Here is a 7,581-nt window from a genome sequence, read left to right on the forward strand (position 1 = left end):
TCGTTTGCTTCTAACAATCTCCTATTTCTACTTTATATTCAAATTTCCAAAGTGCCAGTTTAAGAAAAATAAAATTAACCGAATACACACAATTTTAAAAAGAGTTTAACATTTTAAAATTATTGTGAAAACATCTGTTAGGTGCACGGATATAAATTTAAATTAAGAATGAATCAGATTCCTTTTTCCTTACCCCAACAGATACACCATAACATGAAGGAGTGTGACTTTGATCCTCCAAGTTCTGGACATGAACAAACATCCTTTCCGTTGGATATTAACAATTGTCTCACAGACTCTTATGTTGAAATTTGAAACTTGAGGGTCTCCAGATGGCAACTACCCCCAACAACAAAAGCCGAGGAAACCCTCAGATGCCTTGGGAATTCCCCTTCTTATGCGGGAAATCTCTTAGAAGTTATGGGCACTTTGGGCTCTATTGTACTTCTTCCCCTGCATAATTCATTCAACAGGGGTCTGGAGGGCAGGAGTTTTCCTCTTTAGAATCCTTGGTTTGGGGAGGAGCTGTACCACGTCAAGGATCTGGGGCTTCTGAGTTCAGAAAACATGCTCAAACTTGCCAGTGTGCCAGAGTGTATTCTGGAGGGTATATCTGAAGATTCCTTGTTTTATTCTATTAACTGCCCTGGAATTTTAGGCATACAGTTCAGGGGACTCAGTAAACCTGTCTGGGCTACTTAAGAACCAGACATTAACTCAATGAGGACAGAGCTCATGTTATTTTCATAGGGAGGACATGGAAGAGCAGGGACTTCAACCTAGGTCTCCCAACTGCTGGTCCCTACTTACATTAAAAAAAAAAAAAAAAAAAAAAGGGACATCAATATACTTTAAAATGTCAAATAAAATGAAAGATATTTGAAAAAAATTAGCAGTCTCATGCCTAACCCCTACCCATCCCTGACTCCCACTTTCAATTATGTTTCTCCTGGAACTTATTCTATATTTTTAAATGTACTTATGTTGCCTTCTCTTTCGTTTAAAATTTGAGATATAATGTGTTAAATTCCCTCTATGGATGAGGAAATGATCATTTAGCTCTCTTTAAAACCAACACATGGAAACCCATTCCGCTACACCGCACGCCATCCCCCACCCCTACTCCCCGCTTTACATAGACACTTCCTTCTCAACTCATCCTCCCAATTCAGCTAACCCATAATTTTTGGTAAGATGAAAATTCATTGCTTACATTATTCTGACTGTGTATATATTGTTCACAGCCAGACCCACACAGCACACTATGATTACATTTTCTTTTTTGCATAATTTTCTATTTTGGAGTTAGCAACGGTCCTGTTTCTTGGCTTAGATTTCTATGTACATTTCATTAAGTCATTCTCGACACTTTTCCAGAACCCTGAAACCATAGGTAATCACTCATTCAGTTTTTTTTATTTGTTATTTGTTTCTGTTTGTTTGTTTTTTATCCTCCCTCCTCTTGCCTTCCATCTCCCAGCTCCAGTTTGGTCTGGCTGTTTCCCTTATCAGATTAGTTTTAGGATTCCTGTATTGGATCTCCTGCTTCCCAGATTCCATGACTTTTGCTTTCCTGGTTTATTCCTTTATTTTGATAGCATAGCTTCTGAGAAAGTGTGTATAAACCAAAATTAAACCCACTGCCATCGAGTCGATTCCAACTCATAGTGACCCTATAGGACAGAGTAGACCCGCTCCATAAGGTTTCCAAGGAGGGCCTGGTGGATTCAAACTGCCAACCTTTTGGTTAGCAGCCATAGCTCTTAACCACTACGCCACCAGGGCATATCTGAAATTTCTTTATTTTACTCTCACATTATATTGATTGTATGACTACATTTAGAATTCAAGGTTAGAAATTAATTTCCCTCAGAATTTTAAGTATATTGCTGTATTACGTATCTAGCTTCCAAGATTTCTGTTGAAAATTTTGGCAAAAAGAATGTACATTTATGTTCAATCTCCCATATTTTACCCCCCTTTTTTTATACCACATAGATTACTTGTTCTCCCAAATACTTTTTATCTACTCAAGCATACCTGATGCTTTCAGTGAGATGTAACATGAAGAACAACTTTTCTTTTTTAACTGAAAAAAGTTTTGATAGAGAGTCATAACACAATTGAAAAAGAAAGTAAGTGGGCCAAGAAAGTTCTAGAAAATACACAGAGGACTCTGGGGTTAGTGAAGTGTTATTGTGTACCATTGCATTGATTCACCTTTTATTCCAGTAACTATTTATTTCTTTATGCCTTTTAAACGTAAGATGGTGGCCTAAATACTGTATGGGAAGTTCCATAGCTCTGTACATATGTTATTGGAATTTTCTGAAACTCAAATCCCCTAAAGACAGTGATAGACATATATTATAGGAAGAGTCCATTGTAAAATCCCTAATTACAGTTAACTTCTGAAATATAATATTTAGTAGTATATTTTCAGCACTTAAAATTATCCTTTAATGTCATTCTTGTACTTTATAATAGTTCATGTATTAAACTGGCTTAAGCACAATAAACATCAGATTGAACCTAAAGAGATAGAGCTTCTGGTAGGCCTAGTGATTTCCATCTCTATCTTAAATGTATTAAGTTTATGAAAGGTGGGCTTCTTATCTCCAGTATTAGCACTTTTCTTTATCTAGCACTTGTTTAGTTTTGTACAATGATGAAATGATGAGATGGAGAAAATTTTATCTATAAGAAATTCTTTGTGGAAGGGAATGGTATTTTGGGGAAAAACACTTGGAGTTTCCAGTTAAATATTGCAGGTTGAATACACCGAAACTCAAACCTAAAGCATGATAAACTAAAGAAAACCCATTGCCTTCAAGTTGATTCGGACTCACAGCGACCCTATAGGACAGAGTAGAACTCCCCCACAGGGTTTCCAAGGAGCGGCTGGTGGATTCAAACTGGCAACCTTTTAGTTAGCAGCTGGGCTCTTAACCACTGCGCCACCAGGGTTCCTAAAGGATGATAATGGGATTAAATAACTGTTAATGTAAAGTTAGCGAGACGTTTTGGAAAGTGGAAATCAGATGGACAAGTGGAAATTGAATCAGTAGATCATTGAGCGTTAAAGCCAGAAGTAGATAGATCCATGCCTAAAAAACAAAAATCCTCAAGGTTTGGAGACACCAAGGACCCCTTAAAGTGGAGACGCAGGTGGCGAGGAAAACAAGGTTGAGAGTCAATATTTGGACTCATCTTCTAAATCCTACACAGCTGGATGGATGCCCTTCCTTTACCCAAGAAGAAGATTAGAAGGTTACTCATTCAGCTCAGAGATGTTTACTGCCAGGATGATTTCTCCAAGGCAGTATAATGGAGGAATACTGTTTGGAAAAATCTCACCAGACCTCCAAAAAATACTTAAAGATACTGAGAATCAGAGATATTCCAACCTAATTTCCTACATAGATAACTCTTTAACAAAGCTCTACCCACGCACTCCAAACTTCTGTTCAGTTTTTCATTGCCTCATTCTTAACTACGAATGGCATCAGGCTTGTCAACAACTCCAAAAGCTAGAAAACAGAGGAGAAATATCTCTGAATACTTAAAGAAAATTACTCCCAACCTGGAATTCTATTCCTATCCAAACTATCAGTTACATACAAGGATAAAATCAAGATATTTTCAGACGTTCAGTGTCTCAAATTTTATCTCGTCTCTGTCCTTTCTTAACAAGCTAGTAGAGGATGTTATCCTTTAAAAAGAGGACTGTGGAATAAAGGACCTAATTTTACCCCAAGTAAGGTGGTCTTTGTCCGTGGCTCTGGAGAAACAACCCTTGGAGCAACTGGGCTGCCTTAGTCTGGGACTTCCAGGCCACAAATGAGAATCTGTGGGAAATGGGGCCTGGCCAGAACAGAAATGACTCACCTTGGAGGCCAATATCAACTAGCCTCAAGAGGCATGATTTAGCCTATCATGCAGGACTGGCCAGTAAAAGCCCAGAACACTAAGTTTCAGAGGGCCAGCTGATCAAAATATTTAGGTGTTGTATGGACTCCCAACAGTTGTGGCTGGTGTCTGCCTATTTGACAGTCTGAAGGACAGCTTCCTTTTAACTTGTGAGCTCTGACTTAGATCCAGGTGGCTCTGATCAGAGAGAGAGAGTGTCGTGGGGGTGGCTGATGATAAGAATGGAGAAGTGGGAATGTGAGGACTAGCTCTATCTCCACATTTTGGGGATTCGATTCATGCTGATCCTTACTGCACAGATGACATGGGATCTGAAATCAGGCGATCCAACACAGGAGAGAAGAAAATGCTCAGGAAGCTGGTAAAAAGAAGACCTAGGATGACAACTGAACATCCAGCCTACAGCAACAGTTCAGATCAGGAGGACAGAGGGCTCTAGATTTGTCCCCAAGAAAAAAATTATAGATTACTAATAGTTTTGAATGAGTTACATTTCTGCTAGAGATTTTGGGTGACGGGTATATATAAATCTAAGCAAACAAGCAGAGAAAGGCATGAGGTGTCAAGCTGTCCAAATTTCAAAGTCAATGTTCAAAACATGTATTTAAGACTGAATGCGTATAATGTATCTAATGACAAGTTGGTGTAAATTTGAACATAGCAAAGTTGGAAACTGTTCATATGAGCTTAAAAGTTTAGTCAAGCTTTGAAGGAAACAGTCCGCTTTCCTCCCTAGTTCAAAGCCTTCTGTCTTGTGTTTCATCTGTTTGAGATGCTCTTCCCGATATGTTTGATTTACTCACGTATTAATTAGTCAGGTCTTTGCTCAAACATCACTTCCCTGATCAATCCATGAAAAATACTTCAGCCATCATTTTATGTAACTTACTCTGCTTCATTTTCTTTATTAAACAACAACAACAACAACAAAACCAATTGATTCTGACTTATAGTGACCCCATGTGGGTCAGAGTAGAACTGTGGCCCATAGGATTTTCAATGGCTGAAGTTTTGGAAACGGGTCACCAGGCCTTTCTTCTAAGGTTCCTCTGGGTGGACTTGAAGCTCCAGAGTTTTGGTTAGCAGGTGAGCACATTAACCATTGTGCCACCCAGGAATGTCCATTTTAGTAGGACATATCAATTCCTAAAATTACACTTTTTGTTTTTTTTTTTTATTTTCTATCCAGTTCTTTGCTGTGTCCAAGCGCTTACAGCTTTGTCTCATGTGCTCAATAAAGTCTTGTATAATGAGTGAATGAATGAGACCAATGGATGGTAAGCATCATGGGAACAGAGACTGTCTTGTTCACCACTGTATCTTCAACCCCTTGCCAGGTGTCTAGCGCACGGTAGGTATTCCAGAAACGTGTTGAACGAACAAATGAATGAAACAAGGGTGAGATGTCTTCTTGGAAACTTCACACAATTAAGGAAAAGTCATTTGTGCAATAGAACTTAGGATGAGTGATGAAATAAATTCCTCCTTTCTCCTTGGGGAGCCTCAGAGTCTGAGCTGCAAGTGCTGAAGATATGTGGTGTGTTCTCTCAGACTTGAGAGAGTGAGCAAATCCAGATAAGCGTGATTACTAACATAGTTAAAAGGTGGTAAGTACGCCCAGGGTCAGTGTCCATTCTTAGTCTTTTTGGAGCTCTATTGATGGCAGGTGTCCTTCCTCTTCCCTCTCTTTTCTGTATTCGGAGATATCCATGGCTTATCTAAATTTAGAAAAAAGAGGTAATTTTTTTGTACATTATTTACTAATATGGCCAATATTTACTAATGATTTCCCTTAAAGCAATATGAAAAGAAGTGAATATTCCAAAAATGGGTCAACTGAAAGTGTAATTAGCAAGTGCAGACAAGCTCTGGAGAATGCAGGGAGTTATGAAATTGTGAACCAGGGGGGTTAGTAATCTGGTAAATTTGCTCTCTTTCTCACTTGACTGTCTAGAAATGTTCCGTAGTAAGTTAGTTTTATATTTCTATTGGGGAAGAACATTTCCATTAAGTTTCTTGATAGAAATGTTTATTTATGACATATTCTTTACAAATCACAAAGGGAAGGAAAGAATACACATTCATCAAGATTTAAGAAAGTACTGACTGAAATAATGTTCCTCTGCTCATTCTGATGTTTTTAACAGCCAAGGGTGTGTTCCGCCTTTAATCTGGGAGTTCCACTTTCAATCAGCAAGTGCTGACACAACAAGAGATGTCGTTACCCTTGAGGCTGAAGACAAGATTCTACCTGTTGTCTCTGTGAGCCTTAACTACATAGTCCAGCTCTCTGATTCAGATAAACTCTGGTGAGAATTTGCTCAGAATTGAAGATTCCCACTACAGATGTATGGAGATATATATATATATATATATATATATTTATGTATATACACATATATGCATATATGTATGCATGCATGTATGTATACACACACACACAAAACATATACACATGGAGAGAGGAGCAAAGATAATTCAAAATTTTCCAACTAATTTAATTTACATGCATATATCTTTACTTACACCAAAATATTTACTTCTCTGGATTACTAATAGCAGTGATACAGCTTTTGGCCCAATTAATAAGAACAGTGATTTATATTTTATATAAATATATATATATATTTTTTTTTGTTTATTTGTTTTTCTGATTATCTTTAGTTTCAGAAATTACATTAGAACATTTCTTATTCTCAAAATCCATTCTTTACATAGAAGACAAGACATTTCTGAAGTCCATCTTTGGAGTCTTTTGAGATTCTTGCTGACGAAGCAACATTTTTAGTTGAGAGAAATGTTTCTTTGTTTTGCTTATATTCTTTGAGGAAGAGAAAGTGGGAGTTGACCATCCAGATGTAGGCGTTCTGAAAATCAATGCAGGGACTTTGCCTTTGGAACTAGACATGTCACGATTTAGGTTTGCAGAACTTGGAGTCTTTTTTGCTGCTGTGTTCTGGATGGGTTTAGTCATAGAAGTGCTAGGGTTGCTCTTCAATGATGACAGAAAGCTTCTACTTTTACCATGATGTTTAACTGTTCTGTTGCATGTTTTACAAGTAATCAGCAATACACTATTCGAGTCTTTGTACTTTTTCACAATTGTTGCTTCTTTAAAACTGAGTGTGTATAATTTTTTGCTTCTCGATTAAAAAGTTTCTGTATTTTTGATCTCAGTTTGGGCTTGGGTTTGAGGTGCACTCGAGAGTTATCCAACACCCGCAGCGGGAAATAGTATGGACATGTTTCTTCACAACTATTCTTAGCATCGTTGGACAAACTGTAGGCCCAGAGGAGATAACAGGCTTGGCCTGGGCAGCTAGCTTGTGGTTTCTGAGCCGCAGTCTCAGGGTAGTGCTTTTGCCTCATAGTCGCCGGTGAGACAAGGAGATACCGGAAGGGGAGATTTATACTTTTTAACTGATGTTTTTACTTTGTTATTTTGAAACTGTCTTTCCTAGGGTCTGACTTTAGCTCAAGATACGGAGAAAGGAGGAGAAAGCTAAGTCACTGTCACGCTTGGCGGGCTGGCCAGGGCTGCCTTGCCACCACAGCCTGCACTGCTTGAACGTGTCCTGGCAGGGGATGCCCCAGGGTTTCCTGTGGACAATACGTGGGCCACACAGAGAGGGAGCTGGGCTGGAGCCCCTG

The 7,581-nt window shown here is 38.5% G+C and overlaps 1 pseudogene; it reads right to left on the reverse strand.

Annotated features, from left to right (window-relative positions):
* Window positions 1-6,640: 6,640 nt before the first annotated feature.
* LOC101352569 (UPF0711 protein C18orf21 homolog pseudogene) lies at window positions 6,641-7,299 on the reverse strand (annotated as a pseudogene).
* Window positions 7,300-7,581: the final 282 nt, after the last annotated feature.

Source organism: Trichechus manatus, unplaced genomic scaffold (assembly GCF_000243295.1).
Source record: "Trichechus manatus latirostris isolate Lorelei unplaced genomic scaffold, TriManLat1.0 scaffold00175, whole genome shotgun sequence".
Lineage (NCBI taxonomy): Eukaryota > Metazoa > Chordata > Mammalia > Sirenia > Trichechidae > Trichechus > Trichechus manatus.